We start from the raw sequence: 9964 nt of genomic DNA on the forward strand, positions 1-9964 counted from the left end.
TGAGGAGATGGCCTGTGAGGCGCCGCCTTTCAACTTTTCCCCCTTAGCATGGTGATCAGTAACATGCGGGAGACTGCGGAGGGGGTCATTTTTTTAATTGGGAACTGATGTGCTTTTACTCAATTCGGGAACCAAACAAGCGAAATTTGTAGTATTTTGCACGAATTGCAAGCGATGTTTGCATGTCGACGGTTGAAGTGGAAGATCGTATTGAGCTTGCTAGAGAATGATTTGCCAAGCCTTCGATAGCTCAGTTGGTAGAGCAGAGGACTGTAGTGGTGAAACAGGCATCCTTAGGTCGCTAGTTCAAATCCAGTTCGAAGGACTTTTGCCAAATGCAAATTTTATTGAATACTTGGAACGTAAAATACTTGGAAAATAAAATAATAGACAATTCATAATTATATTATATTTCATCACTGAAAATAGATGCCTTTTGCTTTGAGGCTGTGGCCATGTTATTTTTCTGTCCGACACCCATCTTCGCTGGTTTCCTGTGAGGTGTTTTGGATCCCTATCTCTTGCTATGAACTGACAAAACAGCAGAATCCCCTTGACAATCTTGATTTCTCAAGGGAAATGAGAAAACACTATACACCATCCAAGATATTAAAATATTGTCAAGGCCCAACATGGCTGAATACTCTGAGGAGATGGCCTGTGAGGCGCCGCCTTTCAACTTTTCCCACTTAGTATGGTGGTCAGTAACATGCGGGAGACTGCAGAGGCGGTAATTTTTTTAAATGGGAACTGATGTGCTTTTACTCAATTTGTGAACCTCACTGCCAAATTTGTAGTATTTTGCACAAATTGCAAGAGATGTTTGCATGTCAACGGTTGAAGTGGAAGATCGTATTGAGCTTGCTAGAGAATGATTTGCCAAGCCGTCGATAGCTCAGTTGGTAGAGTAGAGGACTGTAGTGGTGAAACAGGCATCCTTAGGTCGCTGGTTCAAATCCGGCTCGAAGGACTTTTGCCAAATGCAAATTTTATTGAATAATTGGAAAGTAAAATACTTGGAAAATAAAATAATAGACAATTTATAATTATATTATATTTCATCACTGAAAATAGATGCCTTTTGCTTTGAGGCTCTGGCCACGTTATGTTTCTGTCCAACACCAATCTTCATTGGTTTCCTGTGAGGTGTTTTGGATTCCCATCTCTTGCTATGAACTGACAAAACAGCTGAATCTCCTTGACAATCTTGATTTTTCAATGGAAATGAGAGAACACTATACACCATCCAAGATATTAAAATATTGTCAAGGCCCAAAACTGCTGAATACTCTGAGGAGATGGCCTGTGAGGCGCCGCCTTTCAACTTTTCCTCCTTAGTATGGTGGTCAGTAACATGCGGGAGAATGCGGAGGGGGTCATTTTTTTAATTGGGAACTGATGTCCTTTTACTCAATTCGGGAACCTCACAAGCCAAATTTGTAGTATTTTGTACGAATTGCAAGAGATGTTTGCATGTCGACGGTTGAAGTGGAAGCTCGTATTGAGCTTGCTAGAAAATGAATTGCCAAACCTTCGAAAGCTCAGTTGGTAGAGCAGAGGACTGTAGTGTTAAAACAGGCATCCTTAGGTCGCTGGTTCAAATCCGGCTCGAAGGACTTTTGCCAAATGCAAATTTTATTGAATACTTGGAAAGTAAAATACTTGGAAAATTAAATAACAGACAATTTATAATTATATTATATTTCATCACTGAAAATAGATGCCTTTTGCTTTGAGGCTGTGGCCATCTTATTTTTCTGTCCGACACCCATCTTCGTTGGTTTCCTGTGAGGTGTTTTGGATCCCCATCTCTTGCTATGAACTGACAAAACAGCAGAATCCCCTTGACAATCTTGATTTCTCAAGGGAAATGAGAGAACACTATACACCATCCAAGATATTAAAATATTGTCAAGGCCCAACACGGCTGAATACTCTGAGGAGATGGCCTGTGAGGCGCCGCCTTTCAACTTTTCCCCCTTAGCATGGTGATCAGTAACATGCGGGAGACTGCGGAGGGGGTCATTTTTTTAATTGGGAACTGATGTGCTTTTACTCAATTCGTGAACCTCACAAGCCAAATTTGTAGTATTTTGCACGAATTGCAAGAGATGTTTACATTTCGATGGTTGAAGTGGAAGCTCGTATTGAGCTTGCTAGAGAACGATTTGCCAAGCCTTCGATAGCTCAGTTGGTAGAGTGGAGGACTGTAGTGGTGAAACAGGCATCCTTACAGCGCTGGTTCAAATCCAGCTCGAAGGACTTTTGCCAAATGCAAATTTTATTGAATACTTGGAAAGTAAAATACTTGGAAAGTAAAATAACAGACAATTTATAATTATATTATATTTCATCACTGAAAATAGATGCCTTTTGCTTTGAGGCTGTGGCCACGTTATTTTTCTGTCCGACACCAATCTTCATTGGTTTCCTGTGTGGTATTTTGGATCCCCATCTCTTGCTATGAACTGACAAAACAGCAGAATCCCCTTGACAATCTTGATTTCTCAAGGGAAATGAGAGAACACTATACACCATCCAAGATATTAAAATATTGTCAAGGCCCAACATGGCTGAATACTCTGAGGAGATGGCCTGTGAGGCGCCGCCTTTCAACTTTTCCCCCTTAGTATGGAGGTCAGTAACATGCGGGAGACTGCGGAGGGGGTCATTTTTTTAATTGGGAACTGATGTGCTTTTACTCAATTCGGGAACCTCACAAGCCAAATTTGTAGTATTTTGCACGAATTGCAAGAGATGTTTGCATGTCGACGGTTGAAGTGGAAGATCGTATTGAGCTTGCTAGAGAATGATTTGCCAAGCCTTCGATAGATCAGTTGGTAGAGTAGAGGACTGTAGTGGTGAAACAGGCATCCTTAGGTTGCTGGTTCAAATCCAGCTCGACGGACTTTTGCCAAATGCAAATTTTATTGAATACTTGGAAAGTAAAATACTTGGAAAATAAAATAACAGACAATTTATAATTATATTATATTTCATCACTGAAAATAGATGCCTTTTGCTTTGAGGCTCTGGCCACGTTATGTTTCTGTCCAACACCAATCTTCATTGGTTTCCTGTGAGGTGTTTTGGATCCCCATCTCTTGCTATGTACTGGCAAAACAACAGAATCTCCTTGACAATCTTGATTTCTCAAGGGAAATGAGAGAACACTATACACCATCCAAGATATTAAAATATTGTCAAGGCCCAACACGGCTGAATACTCTGAGGAGATGGCCTGTGAGGTGCCGCCTTTCAACTTTTCCCCCTTAGTATGGTGGTCAGTAACATGCAGGAGACTGTGGAGGGGGTCATTTTTTTAATTGGGAACTGATGTTCTTTTACTCAATTTGTGAACCTCACAAGCCAAATTTGTAGTATTTTGCACGAATTGCAAGAGATGTTTACATGTCGACGGTTGAAGTGGAAGCTCGTATTGAGCTTGCTAGAGACCGATTTGCACAGCCTTCGATAGCTCAGTTGGTAGAGCAGAGGACTGTAGTGGTGAAACAGGCATCCTTACATCGCTGGTTCAAATCCGGCTCAAAAGACTTTTGCCAAATGCAAATTTTATTGAATACTTGCAAAGTAAAATACTTGGAAAATAAAATAACAGACAATTTATAATTATATTATATCTCATCACTGAAAATAGATGCCTTTTGCTTTGAAGCTCTGGCCACGTTATGTTTCTGTCCAACACCAATCTTCATTGGTTTCCTGTGAGGTGTTTTGGATCCCCATCTCTTGCTATGAACTGACAAAACAGCTGAATCTCCTTGACAATCTTAATTTTTCAATGGAAATGAGAGAACACTATACACCATCTAAGATATTAAAATATTGTCAAGGCCCAACACTGCTGAATACTCTGAGGAGATGGCCTGTGAGGCGCCGCCTTTCAACTTTTCCTCCTTAGTATGGTGGTCAGTAACATGCGGGAGAATGCGGAGGGGGTCATTTTTTTAATTGGGAACTGATGTGCTTTTACTCAATTCGGGAACCTCACAAGCCAAATTTGTAGTATTTTGCACGAATTGCAAGAGATGTTTGCATGTCGACGGTTGAAGTGGAAGATCGTATTGAGCTTGCCAGAGAATGATTTGCCAAGCCTTCGATAGATCAGTTGGTAGAGTAGAGGACTATAGTGGTGAAACAGGCATCCTTAGGTTGCTGGTTCAAATCCAGCTCGACGGACTTCTGCCAAATGCAAATTTTATTGAATACTTGGAAAGTAAAATACATGGAAAATAAAATAACAGACAATTTATAATTATATTATATTTCATCACTGAAAATAGATGCCTTTTGCTTTGAGGCTCTGGCCACGTTATGTTTCTGTCCAACACCAATCTTCATTGGTTTCCTGTGAGGTGTTTTGGATCCCCATCTCTTGCTATGTACTGGCAAAACAGCAGAATCTCCTTGACAATCTTGATTTCTCAAGGGAAATGAGAGAACACTATACACCATCCAAGATATTAAAATATTGTCAAGGCCCAAAACTGCTGAATACTCTGAGGAGATAGCCTGTGAGGCGCCGCCTTTCAACTTTTCCTCCTTAGTATGGTGGTCAGTAACATGCGGGAGACTGCGGAGGGGGTCATTTTTTTAATTGGGAACTGATGTGCTTTTACACAATTCGTGAACCTCACAAGCCAAATTTGTAGTATTTTGCACGAATTGCAAGAGATGTTTACATGTCGACGGTTGAAGTGGAAGCTCGTATTGAGCTTGCTAGAGAACAATTTGCGAAGCCTTTGATAGCTCAGTTGGTAGAGTGGAAGACTGTAGTCTGTGAAACAGGCATCCTTACGTTGCTGGTTCAAATCCAGCTCGAAGGACTTTTGCCAAATGCAAATTTTATTGAATATTTGGAAAGTAAAATACTTGGAAAGTTAAATAACTGACAATTTATAATTATATTATATTTCATCACTGAAAATAGATGCCTTTTGCTTTGAGGCTGTGGCCACGTTATTTTTCTGTCCGACACCAATCTTCATTGGTTTCCTGTGTGGTATCTTGGATCCCCATCTCTTGCTATGAACTGACAAAACAGCAGAATCCCCTTGACAATCTTGATTTCTCAAGGGAAATGAGAGAACACTATACACCATCCAAGATATTAAAATATTGTCAAGGCCCAACATGGCTGAATACTCTGAGGAGATGGCCTGTGAGGCGCCGCCTTTCAACTTTTCCCCCTTAGTATGGAGGTCAGTAACATGCGGGAGACTGCGGAGGGGGTCATTTTTTTTAATTGGGAACTGATGTGCTTTTAGACAATTCGGGAACCTCACAAGCCAAATTTGTAGTATTTTGCACGAATTGCAAGAGATGTTTGCATGTCGACCGTTGAAGTGGAAGATCGTATTGAGCTTGCTAGAGAATGATTTGCCAAACCTTCGATAGATCAGTTGGTAGAGTAGAGGACTGTAGTGGTGAAACAGGCATCCTTAGGTTGCTGGTTCAAATCCAGCTCGACGGACTTTTGCCAAATGCAAATTTTATTGAATACTTGGAAAGTAAAATACTTGGAAAATAAAATAACAGACAATTTATAATTATATTATATTTCATCACTGAAAATAGATGCCTTTTGCTTTGAGGCTCTGGCCACGTTATGTTTCTGTCCAACATTAATCTTCATTGGTTTCCTGTGAGGTGTTTTGGATCCCCATCTCTTGCTATGTACTGGCAAAACAGCAGAATCTCCTTGACAATCTTGATTTCTCAAGGGAAATGAGAGAACACTATACACCATCCAAGATATTAAAATATTGTCAAGGCCCAACACTGCTGAATACTCTGAGGAGATGGCCTGTGAGGCGCCGCCTTTCAACTTTTCCTCCTTAGTATGGTGGTCAGTAACATGCGGGAGACTGCGGAGGGGGTCATTTTTTTAATTGGGAACTGATGTGCTTTTACTCAATTCGGGAACCTCACAAGCCAAATTTGTAGTATTTTGCACGAATTGCAAGAGATGTTTGCATGTCGACGGTTGAAGTGGAAGCTCGTATTGAGCTTGCTAAAAAATGATTTGCCAAACCTTCCATAGCTCAGCTGGTAGAGCAGAGGACTGTAGTGATAAAACAGTAATCCTTAGGTTGCTGGTTCAAATCCGGCTCGAAGGACTTTTGCCAAATGCAAATTTTATTGAATACTTGGAAAGTAAAATACTTGGAAAATAAAATAACAGACAATTCATAATTATATTATATTTCATCACTGAAAATAGATGCCTTTTGGTTTGAGGCTGTGGCCATGTTATTTTTCTGTCCGACACCCATCTTTGTTGGTTTCCTGTGAGGTGTTTTGGATCCCCATCTCTTGCTATGAACTGACAAAACAGCAGAATCCCCTTGACAATCTTGATTTCTCAAGGGAAATGAGAGAACACTCTACACCATCCAAGATATTAAAATATTGTCAAGGCCCAACATGGCTGAATACTCTGAGGAGATGGCCTGTGAGGCGCCGCCTTTCAACTTTTCCCCCTTAGTATGGTGGTCAGTAACATGTGGGAAACTGCGGAGGGGGTCATTTTTTTAATTGGGGACTGATGTGCTTTTACTCAATTCGGGAACCTCACAAGCCAAATTTGTAGTATTTTGCACGAATTGCAAGAGATGTTTGCATGTCGACGGTTGAAGTGGAAGCTCGTATTGAGCTTGATAGAAGATGATTTGCCAAACCTTCGATAGCTCAGTTGGTATAGTGGAGGACTGTAGTGGTAAAACAGGCATCCTTAGGTCGCTGGTTCAAATCTGGCTCGAAGGACTTTTGCCAAATGCACATTTTATTGAATACTTGGAAAGTAAAATTCTTGGAAAATAAAATAACAGACAATTTATAATTATATTATATTTCATCACTGAAAATAGATGCCTTTTGCTTTGAGGCTGTGGCCATGTTATTTTTCTGTCCGACACCCATCTTCGTTGGTTTCCTGGGAGGTGTTTTGGATCCCCATCTCTTGCTATGAACTGTCAAAACAGCAGAATCCCCTTGACAATCTTGATTTCTCAAGGGAAATGAGAGAACACTATACACCATCCAAGATATTAAAATATTGTCAAGGCCCAACACGGCTGAATACTCTGAGGAGATGGCCTGTGAGGCGCCGCCTTTCAACTTTTCCCCCTTAGTATGGTGGTCAGTAACATGCAGGAGACTGCGGAGGGGGTCATTTTTTTAATTGGGAACTGATGTTCTTTTACTCAATTCGTGAACCTCACAAGCGAAATTTGTAGTATTTTGCACGAATTGCAAGAGATGTTTACATGTCGACGGTTGAAGTGGAAGCTCATATTGAGCTTGCTAGAGACCGACTTGCACAGCCTTCGATAGCTCAGTTGGTAGAGCAGAGGACTGTAGTGGTGAAACAGGCATCCTTACATCGCTGGTTCAAATCCGGCTCGAAAGACTTTTGCCAAATGCAAATTTTATTGAATACTTGCAAAGTAAAATACTTGGAAAATAAAATAACAGACAATTTATAATTATATTATATCTCGTCACTGAAAATAGATGCCTTTTGCTTTGAAGCTCTGGCCACGTTATGTTTCTGTCCAACACCAATCTTCATTGGTTTCCTGTGAGGTGTTTTGGATCCCCATCTCTTGCTATGAACTGACAAAACAGCTGAATCTCCTTGACAATCTTAATTTTTCAATGGAAATGAGAGAACACTATACACCATCTAAGATATTAAAATATTGTCAAGGCCCAACACTGCTGAATACTCTGAGGAGATGGCCTGTGAGGCGCCGCCTTTCAACTTTTCCTCCTTAGTATGGTGGTCAGTAACATGCGGGAGAATGCGGAGGGGGTCATTATTTTAATTGGGAACTGATGTGCTTTTACTCAATTCGGGAACCTCACAATCCAAATTTGTAGTGTTTTGTACGAATTGCAAGAGATGGTAGCATGTCGACGATTGAAGTGGAAGCTCGTATTGAGCTTGCTAGAAAATGATTTGCCAAATCTTCGATAGCTCAGTTGGTAGAGCAGAGGACTGTAGTGTTAATACAGGCATCCTTAGGTGGCTGGTTCAAACCCGGCTCAAAGGACTTTTGCCAAATGCAAATTTTATTGAATACTTGGAAAGTAAAATACTTGGAAAATAAAATAACAGACAATTTATAATTATATTATATTTCATCACTGAAAATAGATGCCTTTTGCTTTGAGGCTGTGGCCACGTTATTTTTCTGTCCGACACCAATCTTCATTGGTTTCCTGTGTGGTATTTTGGATCCCCATCTCTTGCTATGAACTGACAAAACAGCAGAATCCCCTTGACAATCTTGATTTCTCAAGGGAAATGAGAGAACACTATACACCATCCAAGATATTAAAATATTGTCAAGGCCCAACATGGCTGAATACTCTGAGGAGATGGCCTGTGAGGCGCCGCCTTTCAACTTTTCCCCCTTAGTATGGAGGTCAGTAACATGCGGGAGACTGCGGAGGGGGTCATTTTTTTAATTGGGAACTGATGTGCTTTTACTCAATTCGGGAACCTCACAAGCCAAATTTGTAGTATTTTGCACGAATTGCAAGAGATGTTTGCATGTCGACGGTTGAAGTGGAAGATCGTATTGAGCTTGCCAGAGAATGATTTGCCAAGCCTTCGATAGATCAGTTGGTAGAGTAGAGGACTATAGTGGTGAAACAGGCATCCTTAGGTTGCTGGTTCAAATCCAGCTCGACGGACTTTTGCCAAATGCAAATTTTATTGAATACTTGGAAAGTAAAATACATGGAAAATAAAATAACAGACAATTTATAATTATATTATATTTCATCACTGAAAATAGATGCCTTTTGCTTTGAGGCTCTGGCCACGTTATGTTTCTGTCCAACAACAATCTTCATTGGTTTCCTGTGAGGTGTTTTGGATCCCCATCTCTTGCTATGTACTGGCAAAACAGCAGAATCTCCTTGACAATCTTGATTTCTCAAGGGAAATGAGAGAACACTATACACCATCCAAGATATTAAAATATTGTCAAGGCCCAACACTGCTGAATACTCTGAGGAGATGGCCTGTGAGGCGCCGCCTTTCAACTTTTCCTCCTTAGTATGGTGGTCAGTAACATGCGGGAGACTGCGGAGGGGGTCATTTTTTTAATTGGGAACTGATGTGCTTTTACTCAATTCGGGAACCTCACAAGCCAAATTTGTAGTATTTTGCACGAATTGCAAGAGATGTTTGCATGTTGACGGTTGAAGTGGAAGCTCGTATTGAGCTTGCTAGAAAATGATTTGCCACACCTTCGATAGCTCAGTTGGTAGAGCAGAGGACTGTAGTAGTAAAACAGTAATCCTTAGGTCGCTGGTTCAAATCCGGCTCGAAGGACTTTTGCCAAATGCAAATTTTATTGAATACTTGGAAAGTAAAATACTTGGAAAATAAAATAACAGACAATTTATAATTATATTATATTTCATCACTGAAAATAGATGCCTTTTGCTTTGAGGCTCTGGCCACGTTATTTTTCTGTCCGACACCAATCTTCATTGGTTTCCTGTGTGGTATTTTGGATCCCCATCTCTTGCTATGAACTGGCAAAACAGCAGAATCCCCTTGACAATCTTGATTTCTCAAGGGAAATGAGAGAACACTATACACCATCCAAGATATTAAAATATTGTCAAGGCCCAACATGGCTGAATACTCTGAGGAGATGGCCTGTGAGGCGCCGCCTTTCAACTTTTCCCCCTTAGTATGGTGGTCAGTAACATGCGGGAGAATGCGGAGGGGGTCATTTTTTTAATTGGGAATTGATGTGCTTTTACTCAATTCGTGAACCTCACAAGCCAAATTTGTAGTATTTTGCACGAATTGCAAGAGATGTTTACATGTCGACGGTTGAAGTGGAAGCTCGTATTGAGCTTGCTAGAGAACAATTTGCGAAGCCTTTGATAGCAAAGTTGGTAGAGTGGAAGACTG

General features: G+C 40.7%; 1 non-coding gene across 1 annotated transcript; it reads left to right on the top strand.

The window, feature by feature from the left end:
• Window positions 1-9284: 9284 nt before the first annotated feature.
• TRNAY-GUA (transfer RNA tyrosine (anticodon GUA)) lies at window positions 9285-9370 on the top strand. The gene is given in 2 exon segments: window positions 9285-9321; window positions 9335-9370. It is a non-coding gene; the product is annotated as a tRNA-Tyr (tRNA).
• Window positions 9371-9964: the final 594 nt, after the last annotated feature.

This window comes from Ambystoma mexicanum, chromosome 1p (assembly GCF_040938575.1).
Source record: "Ambystoma mexicanum isolate Mex_15411 chromosome 1p, UKY_AmexF1_1, whole genome shotgun sequence".
Classification (NCBI taxonomy): Eukaryota; Metazoa; Chordata; class Amphibia; order Caudata; family Ambystomatidae; genus Ambystoma; species Ambystoma mexicanum.